Source organism: Schistocerca americana, chromosome 2 (genome assembly GCF_021461395.2).
Source record: "Schistocerca americana isolate TAMUIC-IGC-003095 chromosome 2, iqSchAmer2.1, whole genome shotgun sequence".
NCBI classification, from domain to species: domain Eukaryota; kingdom Metazoa; phylum Arthropoda; class Insecta; order Orthoptera; family Acrididae; genus Schistocerca; species Schistocerca americana.
The window spans coordinates 15,781,924-15,809,535 of NC_060120.1; positions in this window are offsets into that span (position 1 = coordinate 15,781,924).

Genomic DNA, 27,612 nt, shown 5'->3' on the forward strand with positions numbered 1-27,612 from the left:
GAAAACATGTTAGCACTTAACTTACTTACTAACCATTCCTGTGACAGAGTTACATCTCAGCTGTAGCATCAGTTTTCAGAAGTATTAGTACTGAATTACAAGGTAAATTCATTTTAACTGTTATCATAAAAGAATATTAAATTTCGGTATTACTGAAGAACATAGGACATTTGTTTCATAAAATCAAACTGAGCGAAATTCCTATGAAGAAATATATTCCTGGTCTTCATACATTCATCTTACAAGAATTTAAAAACAACTAACATGAACGTTGAAAGTTTGTGGCAGATTAAAACTCGCAAGGCAAAGGTCCCGAGTTTGAGTCTCGGTTCGGCACAGAGTTTTAATCTGCCAGGAAGTTTCATATCAGTGCACACTCCGCTGCAGAGTGAAAATCACATTCTGGAAACATGATCGTTGACACTTCAAAAATAAATTGGCTTCTTAAATTAATTTTTAGTGGAGACTAAAGGATGCGTTAAATATAGCACGCCACACAAATATTTCGACTCTTCTTGTAAATAATTTGTCCTAGATTTGATGCCTAAAATGGATAGATCATTTGACTGCAGCACTTACAAGGTAACTGACAACACGTTCAGCGGAGATAACAGAATAGACCGGTGACAAAGGAAGCGCTGCTGAGAAGTGCTTCGAAACCCAATAACTCCATATTACGTCCGGCAAACACTTCGGCCTCGGCAAATGTTTACTCCGTCGTAATACATAAATTATTCGTTTCTAGTTCTTACAGTTCTATTTTCTGGTAGTATTGCATACCGCTCAGTAACGGATAAAGGGCAAACTAACGTTCTGCACAAAAACTGTTTTATTTTTTCATAATTATGTTCTCAAGCGTAGTTTCATACAGCAGAGCTTTTAGGGTATACTTTCCTATCTGTCGTCATAACGTACTGCACTGTTCGGGAAAAGATTGGAAAACCTACATTAGTACACGTTTTGTGAATGATGTTCTATTTTCCAGCGCTAGTTTGCTACTTATATCCTCGTTGCTTCGCCATGCGTTATTTTAGTTCCAACGTAGAAAATATCATTCACTTCCTTTACTACAAGATCCTCCAGTTTTCATGTTCGCTGATATTGTCATTGCTGGGGGCAAGCGATCTGTCGTATGTTTAATATTAAGGGCTGAAAATCCTCAAAGTCAGGATCGCAAATAAATTTTTTTGATTACTAGTTTCAGCTACGCACAAGACATCTTCAGAAAACTTTGAACATAACTGCTAAGGTTCAGTGACCGTGTCAGAATTATATTAGAACAAATAAGCCCTCGGTCACAAATATTTGTGACCGACGGCTTATTTGTTCTAATATACATCTTCATATGATGGCTCGTGTGTGACTGAAACTAGCAGTCAAAATACAAATTCATTTACGCTGATATTTCGAGGAATTTCAACCCTTAATACAAAAACAAAAACAAAAAATCCTTCAGTTTTGGTGGTACGTTTGTCGGTGAAGTCTATTTTACTCCTTCTTGCTCTTGTCTTTCTTTGTTTTATTCTCAGTCCATAATCTGTGCTCACTGGACTATTAATTCGATCCACCCATCCTATAATTGTCCGCCACATTCACTGAGGATAACAATGACATCAGCGGCTCTTATCATTCAAATGTTTTCACTCTGAGCTTTAATCCCATTCATGGAGCTTTCTTTTATTTCCATCATTACTTCTTCGATGTACAAATTGAGCAGCAGCTGAGACATATTACACTCCTGTATTACGCCCTCTTTAATTCGAGAGTCATCCCCAAGAAGCACGGACCCTGCTGTTGGTGGGGTCGCTTACATGTCTCAGCAACACGGACAGCCGGTCCTTATTTGCAACCACAACGAAAGGATATCTTCAGAGGCCAGAGAAACGTGTCGTTCATGAAGAGGGGCAGCAGAATTTTTAGTTGTTCTGGACCATCTGTCTAGAACACTGACTGAGCTGGGGTTGTTACGTCAGCCAACATGGTATTGCTGTGCTGGTAGTGCGAACGGCTGAAAGGAAGGGGAAACTACAGCTGTGATAATTTTTTCCTCCGAGTACATGCCTACGTTTAGAGTACTCCGGAAGCTGTTGTACTGTCTGCCATCGGGTTCCCCTAAATGGCAGGCAGCACCACATAACAGCCACGCTATGAGGGAAACAAACCAAGAGCCAAACAGGCGAAGACATCAGCTAAACACGTCGAAGATTCCAGTCGATTAATAGGAACCTTTCCTTGCAGATGTGGCCGCGACATATCCGGCCACGGTTTCCTACGCTGGGTTTCTATTGGCTCCAGCTCGCTCACTATATAGGCCCAGCCGGTGGAAAGCAGACCAGTCTTCGTCCGCTGCTAATGGCAACCGCTATAGCAGAGTCTCCGAGAAGATATCACCGAAGCCGCTGTACTGCACCGCCGATCGAAGTACCAGCCGACCGAGAGGAACCACATCTCCGGCTAGATTGACGGACGTCTACATCTATTGTACAGCCGGCTATTGTATTATAGAAGAAGTTACGTTCAATAAACTGTTGGAGAACACAACAGTTGTGATCAGGAAAAACAAAACTGACATTCTACGAATCGGAGCGTGGAATAGTAGATCTCCTAATCGGAAAGAAAGGTTAGACAACTTAAAAAGGGGAATGGATAGTTTGAAATTAGGTTTACTGGAAATTAGTGAAGTTCGGTGGCAGAAGAAACAGAACTTCGACTCAGGTGAATGCAGGGTTATAAATACAAAGTCAATTAGGGGTAAATAAATTTTTGAAATTTTTGAAAACATAGCGATCTTAAAATTTGCTAAAATTAAGATTTAAAACAGTCTTGATCGCAATCTTGTTAAAATATTTTTTTTGGATTGAGTGACCGGTTTCGACTCTACGAAAGAGTCATCTTCAGACTCTAGAGCGGTGGGTGGACACTGCTAGATGAGTTCCGTCGACTCTAGACGCTCGTGTAACTGCTTCGAGGGTCGACGGAACTTTTCTAATTGCGAATATATTTCGTGGTCTAACACTTACATGCGGAGAAATGACCATGTAATGAAATAAATCATAGCTCGCAGAGAGAGAGAGAGAGAGAGAGAGAGAGAGAGAGAGAGAGAGAGAGAGTTAGGTGTGATCCCGAGTGAAGCGATAGAGAAAAAGTCTGAAAGTGATTCGATGAACCCTGTCCCTAGCACATAAGTGTGAAACGGAGTGTCGTCATGTAGCTACAGATGTAAACCACGTGTCACATATAAAAACGAAGTTTTATTAATTTTTAATCTTATGGATTTACACACACAGTTTCATATGAGAAATGTAGTCACTACCAGGCAGAGCTTATATATCTACGTCTTGGAGCCGCCTGCCCTATTTCAATCTAAAATCGAAGTAAACAACTCAAACATGAGCAGATTTCATCTCAGGAACTATTTTCTCTAGCTGGTGCAGCTTACTATTGTTAAGAACCTGCGACAGTCGTTCAAGAATCAGTCCATGGTGCCTCGGACGCTGCAGCTAGATTTTCGAAGGCCTAGGGCCAATAGGAACTTGGACAACGTGGTTCTTTTGGGGCACTATCGTTTGAATTTCCTAAGTGCTTGTTTCTTGGGTGTGGTACTTTCATTGCGTTTAGTTAGCAACCATATATATTTGCTTAATCCATGTGTAATCCCTGTAGCATGTGTGAAATACCTTTCAGCTGTTGAATTTTTGAAACGACGAGTTCCTAGAAGTCATGCTTCAACTGAGAATCAATTTTATTTGAAGAAAAATAGTACCGATTCCTACTACGTTTCTTCTCGAGCAAGCCATCTCTATTAAATTCGAGCCCCGTTCTTTTGAAAGGTGTGAACTGCACAAAATAAGGAGAAAAGAATTCGCTTTTTACAGAAGAGGTAACACTTTACTATGACGAAACAGTAAAATAGTCTAAAAAAGAAGCCCTCCGTCTTTCCTTCGATGGATATAGCTTCCACAGGAAGCCTCCTCTTCCTTCATCCTGCTAATCGATTTTATTTAATTCTGGTAGTAGCGAACATCATTTCGTCTGTTCTCCATCACAGGCAGAACGCTGGTTGGCTTTCTTTTGTTTTTCTGTTTTTTTTTCGTGTTAACTACACGTTTTTCAGCAACTAACCAACTACTTGCTTCGAATGACTGTTCTCAAATCTTTGATCGATATTAGACTAAAATTTGAAGGTTTTCGTGGCATAGAGGCCTGCCTTTGCTCAGTACTCTTCAACGGCATGCCTCGCTTCCTTTGTCTCGAACGGCTAGCCGATACGCAACAGGGTAAGCAACATAATTACAAAGAGAAAACACGTAGTCAACTGCGGCCCTCCTTACTCAACACAGTTCCTCAAACTTACATTAGCCATCAACGTGCATCCAACGCCCTGTTTAAACAGAAGACGTCAACCTCATCCACATGTATGTAAAGGTAGTTAATAAACAAGGAAAAAACAGGTACAGAGCCGCTCGCTATTCAGCTCACAACTATCAGCAGAATAAAGGATTTACATCTGCCGCAAGACTTGTCAAACAATTTTCTCAAGACATACGATCGTAAACAACTTTAAATAAATTACGGACACAAGATACAGTAGAAAAATTGGAAATTTGTCGTACGTGCTATGGGACCAAACAGCTGAGGTCATCGCTCCCTAGGCTTACACACTACTTAATCAATGTAACTTACGCTAAGGACGACATACACACTCATACCCAAGGGAGGACGACTCGAACCTTCCACGAGCGTAGCCGCGCGAACCGTGGCAAGGCCCCCCCTAGACCAGACGGCTGCCACGCGCGGCAAGGTGCAGTAAAACCACGTGAAAAAACAATAAAGTACGCGAAAACAAATACGCAGTCACTCGCTGTTTAACTCTAAATATTCAGAGTACAAAGGAGGTACCTAAAACGGCCGTGTGACATGCCACACAATTTACTAGCGGGGGCCCTACACGATATTAGGGAGGTGTACCAGTTTATTTGGCTCTTCAGTAAATTACTTGTTGTTGTTGTGGTTTTCAGTCCTGAGACTGGTTTGATGCAGCTCTCCATGCTACTCTATCGTATGCAAGCTTCTTCATCTTCCAGTACCTACTGCAACCTTCATCCTTCTGAACCTGCTTAGTGTATTCATATCTTGGTCTCCCTCTACGATTTTTACCCTTCACGCTGCCCTCCAATACTAAATTGGTGATCCCTCGATGCCTCAGAACATGTCCTACTAAACGATCCCTTCTTCTAGTCAAGTTGTGCCACAAACTCCTCTTCTCCCCAATTCTGTTCAATACCTCCTCATTAGTTATGTGATCTACCCATCTAATCTTCAGCATTCCTCTGTAGCACCACATTTCGAAAGCTTCTATTCTCTTCTTGTCCAAACTATTTATCGTCCATGTTTCACTTCCATACATGGCTGCACTCCATACAAATACTCGCAGAAACGACTTCCTGGCACTTAAATCTATACTCGATGTTAACAAATTTCTCTTCTTCAGAAACGCTTTCCTTGCCATTGCCAGTCTACATTTTATACCCTCTCTACTTCGACCATCATCAGTTATCTTCCTTCCCAAATACCAAAACTCCTTTACTACTTTTAGTATCCCATTTCCTAATCTAATTCCCTCAGCATCACCCGACTTAATTCGACTACATTCCAATATCCTCGTTTGGCTTTTATAGATGTTCATCTTATATCCTCCTTTCAAGACACTGTCCATTCCGTTCCAAGTATTTTGCTGTCTCAGACATGTACGGAGGCAAAACATTCCCACCTTCCAAGATCAGTATGAATTTTTTAAGTCCACAATTGAGGTAATGGAGTGGGAATTTAAGCTTCATTATCTGATCCACATATGAATATTCTTTCCATAATCCTAACTTCTATTCACCCAGCTTTAAGTCCAGTCTTTAGCGATAATCCTGCTTCCTAAGTTCCTTACAAACCGGTGTATTCTTCCCATACAGTGATTCAAGAGCAGAACAGGAATGGAGAGAAATGATAATGGTACCTGAAGTACCCTATACCACAAACAGTGACGAGGCATTTGAAATACTGATGTATTCGCCAGTAAACTCTGGTTTACTACATTTTTCGAATTTTCATGTTCTGCCTGACTTATTTCATAAACGAATCGAAGTGTGTGAGATGCTGGAGGCAGACAGAGACAAAGAGGGCCGCGCGGAAAGCGAACCTCGTGCGGCGGCGTGGTTCTTTCCGCCCCTTTACGACGGACCTGCACCTACCCGTGAACATTGTCTCAGCAGATCATGAGTAGGAAAGCCGAGTGAAACCTACTGTACTTCGACGTGAACCAGACGGCAACTGAAGTCACTAATCTACGTTTCGGGAGAAAGTTTTCACACCAAATGAAAGGTTGGAAATTTAGTCCTCAGTTAATCTATTCTGAAACTTAGGGGAAGAAGTTTCACTGCCAAGTCCGTGCTAGCCTTAACACAGTCACTCACAATCCCTTTCACTCACTTTAGCAAGTTTATGGTGTTGCATTTCCCGAAAACGCAATAACTACAAAAATACTGATTGCTTTTGATTGAGAATGCTCGCCAAATATTAAGTCTGTCGGTACTAAATGCAGTCACAGTTTTTAGCCACCGACCTGCTCAATACGCCACGCCGAATATATGTCCTTTCTCGTCACAAAATTCACTTAAAAATTCCGAAATTTCTACACGCCCATCGGAATAATTTTGCCGTCACTTTACCACAGTTTTGATGTATGAAACACTGCTAGATCGGGCAACTTATCGTTTCCATCGGAACTACTACTACACACGTCCGATCTGTTTCATGGCTAGGCTTCGACTCCTCTCTAGAATACTCTGTCTTCTCTACCAGCAGAGAAAGGCGCGCGAAGAATATTGCTTTACTGTTGGTCAATTTACTCAACAGCCAATAGCAAAACAACATTCTCCCTCGTCATTCCGCACTTTTCATCAATAATCAATCGCAAAATAGTAAACCTAACGACTGCACTTTATACCGACGTAATTATCTAATATGCTGAAGTTTTGATTATGCATAGATTTATTTACTATTGTTATTTATACCTGAATTAACTTTCTCTTTACCATAAACTTACTTTACAAGTCTATTCTACAAAAATCCCCTTTGTCCACATCCATGCTTCTTCGAAATGTTTTCCTGACGCGTGGCGTGAGGCAGTTTTAATCCCTTTTTTAAAACCTGGGCAAGACCGCACGAGCCCAAGTAGCTACCGTAGTATTGCCCTCACTAGTTGCATAGGGAAGACCTTGGAGCGGATGGTCAACCGCCGCCTTGTCTGGATGTTAGAATCCCGGCAACTCCTTAGTCGCTTTCAGTGTGGGTTCAGGAGGTTTCGTTCCACCTTCGATAACTTTGCCCTCCTGGAGGCGGCTATACAACAAGCTTTCCTCCGCCGTCATCACCTTCTAGGTGTATTTTTCGACATCGAGAAGGCCTACGATACCACTTGGAGGCGTCTCATCCTGGAGCAGCTTCACGAATGGGGTTTTCGTGATTGTCTTCCTCTTTTTATTCAGTCTTTCCTTTCGCCACGATATTTTAGATACCGAATTGATGACGTCCTGTCTGATCGCTTTGAGCAGGAGAACGGTGTCCCTCAGGGTAGCGTTTTAAGTGTGACTCTCTTTGCCATCGCTATTAATAGCATTACGTCGATAGTGAAAAGTCCTGTCCAGTGTTCTTTGTTTGTGGATGATTTCTCTTTGTTCTGCTCTTCTTCAAGCCTTGCAACGACAACTCGTCAGTTGCAACTTACGATTAGGCGTTTGGATGACTGGGCGCAGAAGAGTGGTTTTAAGTTTTCCACCGAGAAGTCCGTATGTGTTCTTTTTAACCGTTCTCGTTCGATTTTAACCTTTCCTGAGTTGCGGTTGAGGGACACTATTCTTACTTTTAAAGACGCGTTGAGATTTCTGGGGCTCATTTTTGACTCGAAGCTTATGTGGTTACCTCATCTTAAAGACCTGAAACGGCGGTCGCTTCAGGCTTTAAGTATTTTAAAATGTCTTAGCCACAGTACATGGGGAGCTGACAGGACTTGTCTGCTCCAGTTTTACAGGGCGTTTGTGCGATCTCGGCTCGATTATGGGTGCACGGTGTATGGGTCCGCGAGGGCTTCTTACTTAAAGATTTTGGACGTTGTGCACCATGAAGGGCTTCGGTTGGCCACTGGGGCATTCCGAACCAGCCCCATACCAAGCCTCTGTGCAGAGGCAGGTGAACCGCCACTTCATATGCGGCGACGGCTACTTACGGTACGCCAGGCGTATAAAACTTTGTCCACACCATATACACCTGCATACCATACCGTTGCTCATAACCGGCAACGTGCGACACAGCCCTATGGTATTCGCGCACAGGATTGCCTCGCTGCGATGTCTATGGCTGGTCTTCGTGTTTTACGTCGCGGTTGGAGCAGATCTCCACCTTGGCTCCTCCGGAGACCCAAACTTATTTTAGATTTGACTCGTTTTAAGAAGGATGGCACGCCAGATTTTACATTCCAGTCACTGTTTTTTAACATTTTAGATGTGCATCACGGTTTCACTGTCGTTTACACTGATGGCTCCAAACAGGAGAATTTCCTTGGCTGTTCTGTGGTGCTCCCTGATCATGTTACCCGGATTCGCCTCCCTGCTGAATATACCGTTTTCGCAGCGGAGCTCCACGCGATCCTGAAGGCACTGGAGCTGATGCATCGTGTTCGGGGCGATCGATTTCTTCTCTGCTTCGATTCTCTTAGTGCCTTACAATCACTGCAGAACCTATACCCGACTGAGGAGATGGTCCAGCTGATACATGACCAACTGTACTTGCTCCAACAGCGGGGTAAAGAGGTATCCTTCTGCTGGGTGCCTGGTCATGTCGGCATATGGGGCAATGAACAGGCTGATCGGGCTGCCAAGGAGACCTGCAGAGAGCAGGATGTGGTCCAGTGTCCTATCCCCTTGCAGTCAGTCATCGCTGCACTCCACAGGAAGTGCATGGAGTTGTGGGAGGACGAATGGCTGGCGGTGACGGCCAATAAACTGCGGTCGCTAAAGTCAACCACTCGGCCGTGGCGTTCCTCCTGCCGGTTGCTCAGGCGGGAAGAGGTGGCCCTCACACGTCTTCGCATCGGGCACTGTCCTCTCACACATAGCTTTTTATTACGGCGGGAGGATCCTCCGTTTTGTGATGCTTGTGGTGTGCACATCTCTGTCCAGCTTATTTTAATAGACTGCATTTTATACCGTGATGCAAGGGCGGAAGCACAAGTTGATGGGGATCTGCCTTGTGTTTTAGCTAACGATGAGACGTGTGTGTCTAGGGTTTTTAAGTTTTGTGATGTGTCTGGACTCTGGCCTAAACTTTTAGGCTGGAGGTTTTAGTGTATTGCAGAGTGGCTGCTCCTCCCCTTTTTTCTTTGTGGTCAGCCAGCCACTTCCATCTGCTACATTGTTTTAGCTCCCTCTATCATTTTCTTCCTGTGTTGTCCATGTTTTACTGTTGACACCTGCTTCACCCACGCTTCGGTGTGGATGAGCACATATTTTTCAACGATTGTTACCCGTGTTTTATGTTCCGTTTTATATTCCTGTTCTGGGATTTTTCTTGACACGCGTCTCCCTATGTTACTGAACGGGCGCTGAAGACCATGCTGTCGTGCGCCCAAAAACCCCTCTACTACTACTACTACTCTTCGAAATGTCCCCACACTAAATTTCACTACATAACTCAAGCAATTATCTTCATATTAACCTTAAACCACACCCACGCATCATTCATACTGCTAAAACACATTTATAACATTTCACCTGCACAAAAAGGCATAATAACACTTTATGAAAATACTAGAACAGTTTGTAAAAAACATTCTATTACTTTAGTGCACTCCAGTGGAACACAATAGAAACTAAATCAGTCCTCCTATCCAATACTGTCCTCTATCGGCTGATACATAAACTACGTGCGCGTCCAGTCTCGCGTCACCATCTGTCACTATCCAGCTCTGAGACACATCTCCCACTTAACCGCCTCCAAGGAAGGATCGGTATACGGCGCTACGCCTCACTCGGATGGAGGTGAATCGCACCGCATGCATAGCGGAGCGGAGCGCCCACAGAAGCGGGCGGCCGACCGGACTCGCCTTGTTTTCCCGGCAGAGCCCCGCAGAGACGCATGGCTCCTGGCCAGGTATTACGCCGCGGAATTCCGTGATTTATTCACGGGGTTCGCAATAAAGAACTCCTTACTGCGGGCAAAAATCCCGCCCGCGCCGCCTGCGGCCGCTCTGCCGGCGTCAGTATTCCGAATTCTCTTTGGTGGCTGCGCCCACGGCGCTGCCCGAGGAAGTTTCAGAAATATTGCCGGCATTACTGCAGAACTGGCGCGCTGACGGGATAAATCGTCAAGCCTGACGTACGGGGACTGCTGCGGAGGGGCGCCGCAACCAACGTGCGTGAAACATTCTGTGTTTCCTATCTGCCACGCCGTATTGGTTATTCTTCGTTGTCTGGATAGTGATTGTAGTCAGCGGGACGTGTATCAGAAGAGTTCTTCAGAAATAACGTTAGCCGCACTGCAACTGAACAGTCTTGATCACGGTGAACACCGCAGCTAATACCAACGTTAAACCTCTATTATTACACATTTATGATGTTACGGCCAGTTACACTGTAGTTGATGAGTTCCGACTTAATTTCATCCGCCGCAGCCGCTTTATTGCACTGCAATCATTTGCCCATTTTCTTCACATTTGAGGAAGTGGCGAAAATGGTCAATAGTTTGCAGTGCAATAAAGCGGCTGGGGTGGATGAAATTATGTCGGAACCTGTCAAATACAGTAGAACGTCAGGTCTTAAATGGCTGCACAGGATAATTGAAATAGCGTGGGAGTCGGGACAGATTCCATCAGACTGGATGAAAGCAGTAATCACACCAATCTTTAAACATGGAAACAGAAAAGATTGTAACAACTACAGAGGTATCTCTTTAAACAGCGTTGTGGGAAAAAATCTTCTCAGGTATTGTTGAAACGAAAGTGCAAGTATTAGTTGAGAACAAATTGGATGAAAACCAGTGTGGGTTTAGGCCACTTAGAGGTTGTCAGGGCCAGATCTTTAGCTTACGGCAAATAATGAAGAAGTGTTACGAGTGGAACAGGGAATTGTATCTATGCTTTCTTGTTGTTGTTCTTGCGGTCTTCAGTCCTGAGACTGGTTTGATGCAGCTCTCCATGCTACTCTATCCTGTGCAAGCTTCTTCGTCTCCGAGTACCTACTGCAACCTACATCCTTCTGAATCTGCTTAGTGTATTCATCTCTTGGTCTCCCCCTATGATTTTTACCCTCCACGCTGCCCTCCAATACTAAATTGGTGATCCCTTGATGCCTCAGAACATGTCCTACCAACCGATCCCTTCTTCATCTATGCTTTATAGATCTAGAAAAGGCATATGACGGGTTCCTAGGAGGAAGTTATCGTCTGCTCTACGAGATTATGGAATAGGAGGCAAACTTTTGCAAGCAATTAAAGGTCCTTACATAGATAGTCAGGCAGCAGTAACAGCTGACGATAAATTGAGTTCATGGGTCAGAGTAGTTTCAGGGGTAAGACAAGGCTGCAACCTGTCTCCACTGTTGTTCATATTATTTATGGATCATATGTTGAAAACAATAGACTGGCTGGGTGAGATTAAGATATGTGAACACAAAATAAGCAGTCTCGCATATGCGGATGACTTAGTTGTGATGGCAGATTCGATTGAAAGTTTGCAAAGTAACATTTCAGAGCTAGATCAGAAATGTAAGGACTATGGTATGAAGATTAGCATCTCCAAAACGAAAGTAATGTCAGTGGGAAAGAGATATAAACGGATTGAGTGCCAAATAGGAGGAACAAAGTTAGAACAGGTGGACGGTTTCAAGTACTTAGGATGCATATTCTCACAGGATAGCAACATAGCAAAAGAACTGGAGGCGAGGTGTAGCAAAGCTAATGCAGTGAGCGCTCAGCTACGATCTACTCTCTTCTGCAAGAAGGAAGTCAGTACCAAGACTAAGTTATCTGTGCACCGTTCAATCTTTCGACCAACTTTGTTGTATGGGAGCGAAAGCTGGATGGATTCAGGTTACCTTATCAACAAGTTTGAGGTAACGGATATGAAAGTAGCTAGGATGATTGCAGGTACTAGTAGATGGGAACAATGGCAGGAGGGTGTCCACAATGAGGAAATCAAAGAAAAACTGGGAATGAACTCTATAGATGTAGCAGTCAGGGCGAACAGGCTTAGATGGTGGGGTCATGTTACACGCATTGGAGAAGCAAGGTTACCCAAGAGACTCATGGGTTCAGCAGTAGAGGGTAGGAGGAGTCGGGGTAGACCAAGGAGAAGGTACCTGGATTCGGTTAAGAATGATTTTGAAGTAATAGGCTTAACAACAGAAGAGGCACCAATGTTAGCACTGAATAGGGGATCATGGAGGAATTTTATAAGGGGGACTATGCTCCAGACTGAACGCTGAAAGGCATAATCAGTCTTAAGTTAAATGATGATGATGATGGCCAGTTAAGTTCGTTGAACATCTCCAAGTTGCCTGCAGTTATACAAAGCTAAATCTGCAGCAGGTAAATGAATAAAACAGGCAGCACACATTGATAACAGCCCTATACTCAACATCCACACAGAGTCTTGCTAAAGTCGCGACGCAAAGTTGTTGTTATCACAGGTAAATATAAAATCCAAATACATTGACCATAAATATCTGCCGATCGCCTGGAGGTACAGTGGTGAGCGGACACGGCATGATGCGTACAGTAAACGGGCCGGACAGAGCTCTGCTCCGCGAGAGAGGTAAACATAATAAATCGACTCTGTCGAGTGTTAAAATCGACAGCGCGATCGTTATCGTTACAAGCAGTTATTATACCTTAAGTGCAGCACTGGTATTAGAGAGTGCATAATTAATCCAAACAACTGAAAAATAGAAACGAACAAAAGATAACACAACAATTATATAATTACAATTTATAATTTTAAAATAACGTTCCCCAACTATTATATATAATATATCAGGAACTGTAGTTATGACCTCACGGATCGATCATAAGTCCTGATAACGTACTTTCAAAGATGCATTGCCTTTGAAAATCTAAAAGAGCTAAATTACAGAGAAAGTCTAAAACAGTTAAATTAGAGAGACTCTTGATTTTCGTCGTATACTGTTAATACAAATACAAGAGTGCTCTAAAGTTGCTATAATTATTTATAATGGAAGAGAATATGGTTACGCAAAGCTGTATCCTCACCAGCTTGATAGCACAATAAGACCTGTTATACAATAGATTGTTACGTAATTACACACAATATAACAGAACCAATAATTATGATCATAAAAAGTTACCACGACTGCAGAGTAAAAGCAGTTACAACGAACGACTTCTTGACACCCAACGCCTAAAAGAATTTAAAATAACTGAACTGGGTGATTCTTGTGCGTTGCTAACAAATTAAAAGCGAGCTGTGCTGAATTTGAATCACGTCTGTACAATGTGAGGACAGATGCAACATCTTACACAAGGTGCGTTAGACAGATAAACCAGTGAGAAAGTGGTTACACGAATGATGAAATAATCGCGTACAACATAGAATGAAACAGTAAACGTGCACGCTCAAGGTGATGGTTCAAATGGCTCTGAGCACCGTGGGACTTACCATATGAGGTCATCAGTCCCCGAGAACTTAGAATTACCTAAATCTAACTAACCTAAGGACATACACACGCATCCATGCCCGAGGCAGGATTCGAACCTGCGACCGTAGCTGTCGCGCGGTTCCAGACTGAAGCGCCTGGAGCCGCTCTGCCACTGCGGCAGGCTCGCTCAAGGTGACCTTGAGCAGTTAATTAAGGTGATTACAAGAAAACGAGTTGTCCCTGAACATGAGGAATGCCAAAATAATTAAACTGGTTAGTTACAGTTAAGTAGGAATGCGAAAATAATTAAACTTGTTAGTTTCAGTCAAGTATTGACAATTAAAATCTGCTGTAAAATACGCGTTCCGGTCTATGGTGAAATGACCACATCGAATAAAATGTAAGTAAACCGGATGCTAGACAGTTTGTAAGAGAATCTTACGGAAATGTAATTTATCTACGAAAAAAATGGCTTATAAAACACTAGTAAGAACATCTCTGAGTAATTTTGAGTTCTGTTGCTCACACTGGGGCGCTGATTGAGTTGGATTAATTGAAGAGATCGAGACGACCCAAAAAAAGAGCGCCGCGTTTCTCCAGGGCATCGAGTGGTCGGGATGTGAATTATGTGAAAATGTCAAAGATCTAAAGGTGATGCTGTAAGAGACGCATACTCGATCACAGAGAGGTTTACTGTTGAAATTACCAGATCGTATGTTCCAAGAAGATTTGGAGAACATGTTCCTTCCTCCAAGGTGAGGGTCGCGGAGTACAAGAAACTAGACCTGCGGGCGGCTTCGATACGATACTGTAAGCGCGACGTAATCTTTGCTTCAGCCGCCTCCTTCGCCTCCCACCAATTAGCATGCGGCTAGCTAGCGCACCGCTGTACGGCTATGCTTTGAGTAGTTATCCCTCAGTATTGGTTTTGCTGCATACAAAGGGACTTTTTCATTAACAAAGTAGCGAGGGAACTGAAATCACAATTGACTTACCTGCCTCAATAATTCTCTACCAATCACCTTACGTGTATTAAAATCTTCAAGAAAACCGTAGTTTTCCAGCTAGAAGATTAATTGGACATCAAGATCATCCGTAAACTTGAAATTCGGGTCTAAGATTTTACTGTTAAAGAAGCAGCAACATCCTCCACTGAAATTTATGGGGTTACGGTAGTTATTAAAAAAGGAACCAAGGTGATAATATGGCATCTTTCCCAAATGTATGGGAACTATTCATAAACAACTGTAGAGAAAGATTTCTTTCGAGAAAACACAGCAGATGAGCAGCTAGTATCTTTCAGAGGGCGCTGCAGATTTCTACAATTTAATCCAAGCAAGCCAGGAAAATATTGAATAAAAATATTCTGGCTTTGCGACTCTTTGACATCATACGCTACAGATGGGTTAGTGCAGTCAGAAAAATAGTCCACATCACCCTCGTCAAGCTAATGTTGCAGCTCATGTGGTAAAAAACCCTGACAAAGACGCTTAAAGGAAGCACTAACGCCGGCCGGTGTGGCCGAGCGGTTCTAGGTCCTACAGTCTGTAACCGCGCGACCGCTACGGTCGCAGGTTCGAATCCTGCCTCGGGCATGGGTGTGTGTGATGTCCTAGATTAGTTAGGTTTAAGTAGTTCTAGGGGACTAATGACCTCAGATGTTAAGTCCCATAGTGCTCAGAGCCATTTGAACCATTTTGAAGCACTAACAATAATAACGAAATTTTGTAAACTTGTGGTATTTTAAACAACTCATTTGAATCATATTTAACGATAAGAAAGGAGAAAGGGAGACTGAATTACTCATACGATACTTGAAATGGGAGGAAATATAATGACCGAAATCGTAAATGGAGTCTCACAAAGGTCAATTCTGTGTCCACTTTTACACTTCGTATTTGTTAATTTACTCTGTAAACAAATGTGAAGTACATGGCAGAGGATACGCCTCACCGTATTAGTTATTAAGGTTTCTTCCTGTCCCTTTCACATTTGGAGTTCAGGAAGAATGATTGTTTACATGTTTTTGTGTCTGCTGTAATTAATTTTGCCCTCGCGGAGGAGGTTGTAGTTCAAATGGTTCAAATGGCTCTGAGCACTATGGGACTCAACTGCTGAGGTCATTAGTCCCCTAGAACTTAGAACTAGTTAAACCTAACTAACCTAAGGACATCACAAACATCCATGCCCGAGGCAGGATTCGAACCTGCGACCGTAGCGGTCTTGCGGTTCCAGACTGCAGCGCCTTTAACCACACGGCCACTTCGGCCGGCGAGGTTGTAGTATAATCCTACAGTTATCATATAAAGTTGGTTTTTGAAACTCTGTGGGTAGGCTTTATAGAAGCAGTTTATGTCTATCTTCAAGAGTCTGCCAGTTCAGTTTCTCCAGAATCCCTGTTGGTCCTCTCCAGCGTCCATTTACGGACATCTAAACAGATACTCTGAAAATCACACTTAAGTGCCTGGAAAAGGGTTCATCGAACCACCTTCGCAATACTTTTTATTATTCTAGCCTTGAAAGCGACCGAAAAAAAACGAACACCTATATCTTTTCTTACGAGCTCTGATTTCCCTTACTTTATTATGATGATCGGCACTCCCCAAGTACGTAGGGGTCAAGAAAATATTTTCGCACTCGGAGGAGAAAGTTAGTGATTGAAATTTCGTGAGAAGATTCCGCCACTACGACAAACGGCTTCGTTTTAACGATGTCCGCCGCAAATACTATATCATGTTTGTGACACTCTCTCCCCTATTTATCGATAATACAAAACGTGCTGCCCTTCTGTGATCTTTCTTGATGTATTCCATCCACCCCATCTCATAAGCATCCCACACCGTACAGTAGTGCTCCAAAAGGGGATGGACAAGCGTTGCGTAGGCAGTCTCTTTAGTAGATCCGTTACATTTTCGAAGTTTTCTGCCAGTAAAACACAGTTTTTCGTTTGCCTTCCACACAACATTTTTCTATGTGTTCTTTCCAGTTTAATTTGTTCGTAAGTGTAAATGTATTTAGTTGAATTTACGGCCTTTAGAATTGACTGATCTATCATGTAACCGAAGTTTAACGGATTCCTTTTAGCACTCTTGTGGATGGCCTCACACTTTTCCTTATTTAGGGTCAACTGTCAATTTTCGCATCATACATACATCTTTTCTAAATCTTTTTGTAATTTAGATCGGTCTTCTGATCACTTTACTAGATGTTAAACGACAGCATCATCTGCAAACAACTTACGACGGTTGCTCAGATTGTCTCCTAACAACAGCAGAGGGACTGTAACAGTACGATGGGGGAACTTTTGTTTTACTCGATTACTTTCCGTCAGTTACTACGGACTTTGATTTCTTTGACAGGAAATCACGAATCCAGTCATATAACTGAGACGATCTTCCATAAGCACGCAACTTGACTACAAGGCTCTTGTGAACTACAGTGTCAAAAGCCTTCTGGAAACACAGAAATACGGAATCAATTTGAAATCCCTGGCCTGCTGCACTCAACACTTCGTGTGAGTAAATAGCTAGTTGTATTTCACAAGAACGACGTTTTCTAAATTTGTGTCGACTTGCGTCAAAAGACCGTTCTCCTCGAGGTAATTCATAATGTTCGGACCCAACATACGTCCCATAATCCTACTGCATATTGGCCTTAATGATACGGGCCTGTAATATAGTGGATTACTCCAACTGTTTTTCCCGAATATTGGTGTGATCTGTGCAACTTTCCAGTCTTTCGGTATGGATCTTTCGTCGAGCGAAAGGTTGTATAGGATTGTTAAGTAAGGAGCTATTGCATCGGCATACTCTGAAGGGTACGTAATTGATTTACAGTCTGGACCTGAAGACTTGCTTTTATTAAGTGATTTAAGTTGCTTCACTACTCCAAGAATATCTACTTCTAAGTTATTCGTGTTGGCAGTTGTTCTCGATTAGAATTCTGGAACATTCACTTCAACTTCTTTTGTGAAGGAATTTCGGAAGGCTGTGTTTAGTAAAGCTTCTTTAGCACCATTGTCATTGGTACTATTCCCATTGCTATAGCACAGAGAAGGCACTGATTGCGTCTTGCCGCTAGCGTACGTTACATACGATCGGTATCTCTCAGTATTTTCTGCCATATTTCGAGACAAAGTTTCATTGTGGTCCTCTCCAGCATCCCTGTTGGTTCTATTTGATTTGGGCCCCACACAGTTGGGCAGTATTGTAGAATGTGTTACACAAGTCATTTGTGAGTAACTCCTTTGTAGACTAATTGCATTTCCCCTTCTGTCAATAAACCGAAATCTACCACCTTCTTTACTCAGATCTGTGTCTATGTTATAATTCTGTTTCATAATCCTACAAAGTGTCACACCCAGGCCTTTGCATGATTTGGCTAATTCCAACTGTGACTTACTGGTGTAATAGTTTTTTTCGTTTTGTGAAGTGCTTAATTTTATATTTGTCAATAATTAAAGCAAGTTGGCAGTCTTGACATCACTTTGAAATTATATCAACTTCTTTTAGGTAGTTTTTCATTATAGATGACTGCTTCATCCGCCAAAAGTCTAAGGTTGCTATTAATTCTGTCCGCAAGGTCATTAATATACAACATGAACAACAAGGCTCCCTATATATTTTACTGGAGCACACCTGAGGTTGCTGCATCCCCCCCTATAAAAAAACCTCAATCCAGTCACAAATTTCGCTTGATATCCCATATGACCGTACTTTTGACAATAAGCGTCTATGTGTTACTGAGTCAAAAGTTTTTCGGCAGTCAAGAAATATTGTAACTACCTGACTGCCTTATCCAAAGCTTTTAGTATGTCGTGTAGGAAAAGTGGGAGTTGCTCACATGATCTATGTTTTCAGAATCCGTGCTGATTCTTATGGAGGAGGTCATTCTGTTCGACATATCGCATTATGTTTCAGCTCAAAATACGTTCTAAGATTCTACAAGAAAACATGTCAAGGACATTGGACAGCAGTTTTGTGAATCATTTGTACTACACTTCTTACAAACGGGTGTGAACTGTGCTTTCTTCCAACTACTGGGCACGGTTTTTGTTGGAGAGATCTACGATAGATTACAATGTTAGAAGAGTAGCTAATTCAGCCAAAAATTCAGTAGAGAATCTATTATCGACTCCTTCGGCCCTGGAGCTTTATTCAGTGTCAACGATTTCAGTTGTTTCTCAACAGCACTGGTGCTAACACTTATTTCACTGGTCTTGTTACGACGATTAAATTGGGGAATTCTCCTGGCATTTCCTTCGTAAAGAAAGATTTAAGCATTTCAGCTTTTGCTTTTCTACCCTCATTTTTGTTCCTGTCTCATTCGCGGGTATCTGGACACTAATTTTGGTGCCACTAACAGCTTTTACGTATGACCAGAATTTCTTCGGATTTAGTGAAAGATCATCTGACGGTATTCTGCTACGGCAGTCATTGAAGGCTTCTTTTATACATTGCTCTCCTGACAGATTAGCGAGGCGTCGCACACGCAGCACCGGAGGAGACCCCACACTATACATCGTGCAGGTTTCCTCCCGTTATGAGCTGTTCTACTGGATACATATCTATCAAGGGCGTGATTAACTACTCTTTCAGATTTGAAGCATAGTTCCCCTGCACGTTTCTGCTCTGTGCGGAAAGTTTAAATTTCCTGAGATATAACACGACTGCATTTTTATCTAGTTTACTGGAATATATGTTTCTCCACTTCTTTTAGTTGCAGTTTGTACTTTGGTAATCGTTGCTACAACCGCTTCAGTGTCACCGAAACCAGTTTCGATGTAGACGTCCTCAAAAGGAAGAGGTCTATTTGATGTCATTAGATCCAATATACAGGGTGATTTTAATTAAAGTTAGACTTTCAAAACGCTGTAGAAATAACCACACTGGTCAGGATGACGTCAGATTGCAACGGAATATTATCGAAGGAGGGGGAAAAGTATGGCAGAAGAAAAAAAAATAGTATGAAAATTGATCAATAGATGGCGCTGTATGTGTCAGAATACACCTGTCATAAGCACGATCCATTGAAGTCGGTATAAACACGCCGGGTGCACGGCCTTTCCCCCTTTCGTGTCTGCGACGTTCGCCATGACTGTCTCAACGCAGGGTCGCGCTCCGCTTGTAAAGCTGTATTAGAAGAATGATGACTGTGCACACGTCGCCCTGCAAAAATGAGTGAGGTTCAGAACTACATATTCTATGTAGTTTTGAGAGAGAGCATTTAGTAACGTTTCACAGGATGTCTTACCACGCCAATCACTAACAAAACCGCAATTTTCCCAAGTGAGTGTTGGATGATTGAAGTTTTCAACAATGATCACGATGTGACTGAGAACTTGATTATATAAGAATGTGATGGTGGGCGACAGAAGCATCCAAATACCATTTTATGTCCATCCCTGATACTAAGTCTTGTCCAAACAATCTTGTATGCAACTTTAATTTCGATCTCCGTAAATGTGAGTTTCTTGTCTACTGCGACAAATACACTACCTACATTTCCACGTAACGTACCCTTTCCATATGCACTTAAATGTTCTGCAAAAATATCATTGCTATCGATTTCAGGTTTCAATCAGCTTTCTGTGCCTAGTATTATGTGAACTTCACTGCTTTTCAGGAGCGCTTCAAACTCTGACACTTTACTGCGGTATCTTCGGCAGTTAACTATTACGATTTTAGTACTCTTCCCTGTAGCTTACACTTACATTTTCGGGTCTTCTACAGCTGTAGTTAACTGCACTGTAAGGAGAGTCGCCTAATGTAAAAGAACACTTGTGAGCACCCCAGACAGTCCGCTACCTGGTTAGCAGCCTTTGATGTGTATTACGTGCGCATTCAGTGGGACCCTACTGTCCCCAGTCCTACGGCACAAGTCCTCAAAGTCGCAGCCTAGTTTGTCACAGGACCTTGGAAGTCTCTGGGTCAGTGCTTCAACTCAATTCAGAACCAAGGGACCCCAGTGAGTTGAAAGAACACAGCTGCAAATTGAGAGCTTCGTTGAAACTCTGTGTGCAATTCGCTGGAGTGAACCAAATATGCCCTCAGAGCCCAGACCACAGACACTGTTTGTTCCAACGTGCACCGTAATCTACTGTTGGTTGCGCCCTGTCCCCTCAATAGTTTTCAGGATGTCCGCATTCAAAATGTTCAATGAGGTCCCCAGGCATACATACTGAGTGCACCTGGTGTTCTTTCCTGGCCCTTGCTGCCATATACCTAAAGGGTACCATTATTCACCATAGGTTTGAACTGACGATTTTTAATAGAGTGCTACTCTTCTGCGTTTGCCCATCTTGACGCAGGACGCAACAGGTTTCTCGAAACAGGTGAAGCAAGTCCTGCTGCCTAAGTTTCGGATTCCATGAAAGAAAGAACCTCAAACTCGTTGGTTATGGGGATCGGTACAGCGCATTGAGTTCTGCCCGGCTCCTGCCCGCCCTGTGAGGACGCACAGATCTACCATGGACATGCCACTTGCAGCCAAACGGACGAGTAATGGCAGATCCCTCGCTTCCTGCAGAGGAAACAGGATCCACAGGAATGTATCTAAATTATCTTTGGTACAGGTACCACAGTTACATGAGTCCCTGGAGCTCTTCCAACACCTAGACTTAGAGAAGTTGTCAATCGTTTGACAGTAGTAGCCATTTCCAGCTGCTTATGAATGTCAGTATTTCACTAGAAGGAGTGTTAGAGCTGGACTGAGCCGCGAATGGCTCTTGCTCCTTGCTAGAAGGCGAAATTTCTGAACATTTATTTTCCTATAAAAATAGCACAATTTAGAAATTTAATCGACTGTTACTTTTTCCAGGCAAAAACTGTTACAGTATTGCCAAAAAAATCAGCTTCGTAGTTACTCAAAGATAGAATTTACTCAACACCAAAATGGTCAGGTAACAGTATGAAATTCCTTAACAGCAAAAACACATGCACTGTCAATGCTGCTTCATAATAAAAAATTGATTTAAAGTACGTATACGAGGGTTGGAACTTTAATAGTGGCAACTATTTATTTAAAGCTCGTACAAAATAGACACGTGTTTCAAAGTTTTACTGATCTTCAAAGTAATCACCTCAATGTGTGTAACCCGTTGTCAGCGATGTGGAAGTCGTAGGATGCTCTTAGCAATGACAGCTGTGTTGACAGCTCGAACGGCGCGGTCTATTGCCCGGCGAATTCGTAGCAGTTCTGAAGCAAATGCCGTGAAGCGTTTCTTTCAGTTTAGAAATCGAGTTGTACTCGTGAGAGCTTAAGTCAGGGGAGTGCAGCGAGTGGTATAGCACTCAGCAGCCCCATCAGCCTGAGGCCTTTCAGTTAATAAATGAGATGTTGCGGTGGCGCTCAACTCCGTACCCACAGACTCAGAGTTGAAATACTATAAGGTTTTGGCTGGTTTCGTTGCCTAGGGGCTGGGATACGTAGTTGCCGCATTACAAGCCAAATACTGCTGAGTCTACAGTATACAGTATGAATATAAACATGAATCGAATGGTCAAATGTTCCTATCACTCGGCAATTGTGAATTTTCAGTGTTGTATAGAAATTTATAAATGAAAGATTGCGATTAAGTAAATTCTGCAGATACTATTTTAACGACTTTAAATGATGGGTAGATAGCAGCAGTAACTTTAAGAACGCCCTTTATTACTGTAAAACACTTATTGGTGTCGACGATCCTGCAATTAAATAAAATATAAGTTGAATAACAGTGAAACAATAGATTCCTACTCCACGTAATTAGTTATCAACAACAACATAGCTCGTGAGATATTCACTTCTGAACGCATACTACGTCTTTACTGCAGAAGCCACGGAAATCTCACAAGCGCACTAGTCGGCACTACGAAATACGCTCCTGGAAATGGAAAAAAGAACACATTGACACCGGTGTGTCAGACCCACCATACTTGCTCCGGACACTGCGAGAGGGCTGTACAAGCAATGATCACACGCACGGCACAGCAGACACACAAGGAACCGCGGTGTTGGCCGTCGAATGGCGCTAGCTGCGCAGCATTTGTGCACTGCCGCCGTCAGTGTCAGCCAGTTTGCCGTGGCATACGGAGCTCCATCGCAGTCTTTAACACTGGTAGCATGCCACGACAGCGTGGACGTGAACCGTATGTGCAGTTGACGGACTTTGATCGAGGGCGTATAGTGGGCATGCGGGAGCCCGGGTGGACGTACCGCCGAATTGCTCAACACGTGGGGCGTGAGGTCTCCACAGTACATCGATGTTGTCGCCAGTGGTCGGCGGAAGGTGCACGTGCCCGTCAGCCTGGGACCGGACCGCAGCGACGCACGGATGCACGCCAAGACCGTAGGATCCTACGCAGTGCCGTAGGGGACCGCACCGCCACTTCCCAGCAAATTAGGGACACTGTTGCTCCTGGGGTATCGGCGAGGACCATTCGCAACCGTCTCCATGAAGCTGGGCTACGGTCCCGCACACCGTTAGGCCGTCTTCCGCTCACGCCCCAACATCGTGCAGCCCGCCTCCAGTGGTGTCGCGACAGGCGTGAATGGACGGACGAATGGAGACGTGTCGTCTTCAGCGAAGAGCGTCGCTTCTGCCTTGGTGCCAATGATGGTCGTATGCGTGTTTGGCGCCGTGCAGGTGAGCGCCACAATCAGGACTTCATACGACCGAGGCACACAGGGCCAACACCCGGCATCATGGTGTGGGGAGCGATCTCCTACACTGGCCGTACACCACTGGTGATCGTCGAGGGGACACTGAATAGTGCACGGTACATCCAAACCGTCATCGAACCCATCGTTCTACCATTCCTAGACCGGCAAGGGAACGTGCTGTTCCAACAGGACAATGCACGTCCGCATGTATCCCGTGCCACCCAACGTGCTCTAGAAGGTGTAAGTCAACTACCCTGGCCAGCAAGATCTCCGGATCTGGCCCCATTGAGCATGTTTGGGACTGGATGAAGCGTCGTCTCACGCGGTCTGCACGTCCAGCACGAACGCTGGTCCAACTGAGGCGCCAGGTGGAAATGGCATGGCAAGCCGTTCCACAGGACTACATCCAGCATCTCTACGATCGTCTCCAGGGGAGAATAGCAGCCTGCATTGCTGCGAAAGGTGGATATACACTGTACTAGTGCCGACATTGTGCATGCTCTGTTGCCTGTGTCTATGTGCCTGTGGTTCTGTCAGTGTGATCATGTGATGTATCCGACCCCAGGAATGTGTCAATAAAGTTTCCCCTTCCTGGGACAATGAATTCACGGTGTTCTTATTTCAATTTCCAGGAGTGTATTTCTATCTCCCACAACCACACGCAAACTGCTCCACTCTCCAAGTCATTTCCGCGACCGTACGTCGCGCCGTACTGTCCAGGACTCTCTCGTGTCCTCTCCCGTACTGTCCCTCGCGCCGCACTGTCCAGAACTCCCCCCATCCTCTCTCGAAAACGCTGCTCCTACCCTGTCTCCAAGCCAATGCACACTCACAAACATAGTGAAACACATTCGAAATACTGGATTTATATTTAAACGACTTGAAATTAGATAAATACTCCTATGGCTGGACCATAAACACGCTCTAACACACGTTAGTAAATAAACAAACTAATTAAATAAACATATCAAAGAAATAGAACAGAAGTAAGCCAGTAACCTAATGTCTCTGTGATTTCTAAAGCACAGTAAATAATTGACCAATTTCTTCATCTATATTATATATCGCATTTAAACAAAGACATAGATGAGTAAATATATTTATAAGCATACTGCTATCGTTTTTTCTTCGTGTAACTGTGGAGTACTTTTCGTGTGATGCGATTGATGGTAATCGGCCACTTTAACCTCCAATAACTCATGTACTATTGAAGTTACATGCCTGTTATTTATACCAATTTAGGTTTACACTAATAGCCTTCTAAAGACATGTTGATCGATAAAATCGGACCAACCATTTATATTTTGGAAATTCGTTGCTGGGTGTTACTCTCATAATTTATCGTCGGATACTAAACTTTAATAAAAGTATTGAAAATCTGATTACACCATCAAAATCGTCGTGCAAATAATCGTAATGTCTTTTTGAGGTATCACGATTCTGATCCCCCCCATGAACCATGAACCTTGTCGTTGGTGGAGTGGCTTGCGTGCCTCAACGATACAGATGGCCGTACCATAGGTGCAACCACAACGAAGGGGTATCTGTTGAGAGGCCACACAAACGTGTGGTTCCTGAAGAGGGGAGAAGCCTTTTCAGAAGTTGCAAGGGCAACAGTCTGGATGATTGACTGATGTGGCCTTGTAACACTAACCAAAATGGCCTTGCTTTTCCGGTACTGCGAATGGCTGAAAGGAAGGGAAAACTACAGCCATAATTTTTCCCGAGGGCATGAAGCTTTACTGTATAAATGATGATGGCGTCCTCTTGGGTAAAATATTCCGGAGGTAAAATAGTCCCCCATTCGGATCTCGGGCGGGGACTACTCAAGAGGACGTCGTTACCAAGAGAACGAAAACTGGAGTTCTACGGATCGGAGAGTGTAATGTCAGATCCCTTAATCGGGCAGGTAGGTTAGAAAATTTAAAAAGGGAACTGGATAGGTTAAAGTTAGATACAGTGGGAATTAGTGAACTTCGGTGGCAGGAGGAACAAGACTTTTGGTCAGGTGAATACAGGGTTACAAATACAAAATCAAATAGGGGTAATGCAGGAGTAGGTTTAATAATGAATAAAAGATAGGAGTGCGGGTAAGCCACTACAAACAGCATAGTGAACGCATTTTTGTGGCCAAGATAGACACGAAGCCCACGCCTACTAGAGTAGTGCAAGTTTACATGCCAACTAGCTCTGCAGATGATGAAGAATTTGATGAAATGTATGATGAGATAAAAGAAATTATTCAGGTAGTGACGGGAGACGAAAAATTAATAGTCATGGGTAACTGGAATTCGACAGTAGGGAAAGGAAGAGAAGGAAACGTAGTAGGTCAATATGGATTGGGGCTAATTAATGAAAGAGGAAGCCGCCTGGTAGAATTTTGCACAGAGCGCAACTTAATCATAGCTAACACTTGATTCAACAATCATGAAAGAAGGTTGTATACATGGAAAAACCTAGGAGATACTAAAAGGTTTCAAATAGATTATATAATGGTAAGACAGAGATTTAGGAACCAGATTTTAAATTGTAAGACATTTCCAGGGGCAGATGTGAACTCTGACCACAATCTATTGCTTATGAACTGTAGATTAAAACTGAAGAAACTGCAAGAAGGTGGGAATTTAAGGAGATGGAACCTGGACAAACTGAAAGAACCAGAGGTTGTACAGAGTTTCAGAGAGATCATAAGGGAACAATTGACGAGAATGGGGGAAGGAAATACAGTAGAAGAAGAGCGGGTAGCTTTGAGGAATGAAATAGTGAAGGCAGCAGAGGATCAAGAAGGTAAAAAGACGAGGGCTAGTAGAAATCCTTGGGTAACAGAAGAAATATTAAATTTAATTGATAAAAGGAGAAAATACAAAAATGCAATAAGTGAAGCAGGCAAAAAGGAATACAATCGTCTCAAAAATGAGATCGACAGGAAGTGCAAAACGGCTAAGCTAGAGGAAAAATGTAAGGATGTAGAGGCTTATCTCACCAGGGGTAAGATAGATACTGTGTACAGGAAAATTAAAGAGACCTTTGGAAAAAAGAGAACCACTTGCATGAATATCAAGAGCTCAGATGGAAACCCAGTTCTAAGCAAAGAAGGGAAAGCAGAAAGGTGGAAGGAGTGTATAGAGGGTCTATAGAGGGGGGATGTTCTTGAGGGCAATATTATGGAAATGGAAGAGGAGGTAGATGAAGATGAAATGGGAGATATGATACTGCGTGAAGAGTTTGACAGAGCACTGAAAGACCTAAGTCGAAACAAGGCCATGGGAGTGGACAACATTCCATTCGAACTACTGACGGCCTTGGGAGAGCCAGTCCTGACAAAACTCTACCATCTGGTGAGCAAGATGTATGAGACAGGCGAAATTCCCTCAGACTTCAAGAAGAATATAATAATTCCAATCCCAAAGAAAGCAGGTGTTGACAGATGTGAAAATTACCGAACTATCAGTTTAATAAGTCACAGCTGCAAAATACTAACGCTAATTCTTTACAGACGAATGGAAAAACTGGTTGAAGCTGACCTCGGGGAAGATCAGTTTGGATTCCGTAGAAATGTTGGATCACTTGAGGCAATACTTACCCTACGACTTATCTTAGAAGAAAGATTAAGGAAAGGCATACCTACGTTTCTAGCGTTTGTAGACTTAGAGAAAACTTTTGACAATGTTGACTGGAATACTCTCTTTCAAATTCTGGAGGTGGAAGGGGTAAAATACAAGGAGACAAAGGCTATTTACAATTTGTACAGAAACTAGATGCCAGTTATAAGAGTCGAGGGGCACGAAAGGGAAGCAGTGGTTGGGAAGGGAGTGAGACAGGGTTGTAGCCTATCCCCGATGCTATTCAATCTGTATATTGTGTAAGCAGTAAAGGAGTAGGTATTAAAATCCATGGAGAAGAAAAAAAACTTTGGGGTTCGCGGATGACATTGTCATTCTGTCAGAGACAGCAAAGGACCTGGAAGAGCAGCTGAACGGAATGGACAGTGTCTTGAAAGGAGGGTATAAGATGAACATCAACAAAAGCAAAACGAGGGTAATGGAATGTAGTCGAATGAGCTCGGGTGATGCTGAGGGAATTAGATTAGGAAATGAGATACTTAAAGTAGTAAAAGTGTTTTGCTATTTGTCGAGCAAACTAACTGATGATGGTCGAAGTAGAGAGGATATAAAATGTAGACTGGCAATGGCAAGGAAAGTGTTTCTGACGAAGATAAATTTGTTAACATCGAGTATTGATTTAAGTTGAAAAAATGGTTCAAATGTCTTCG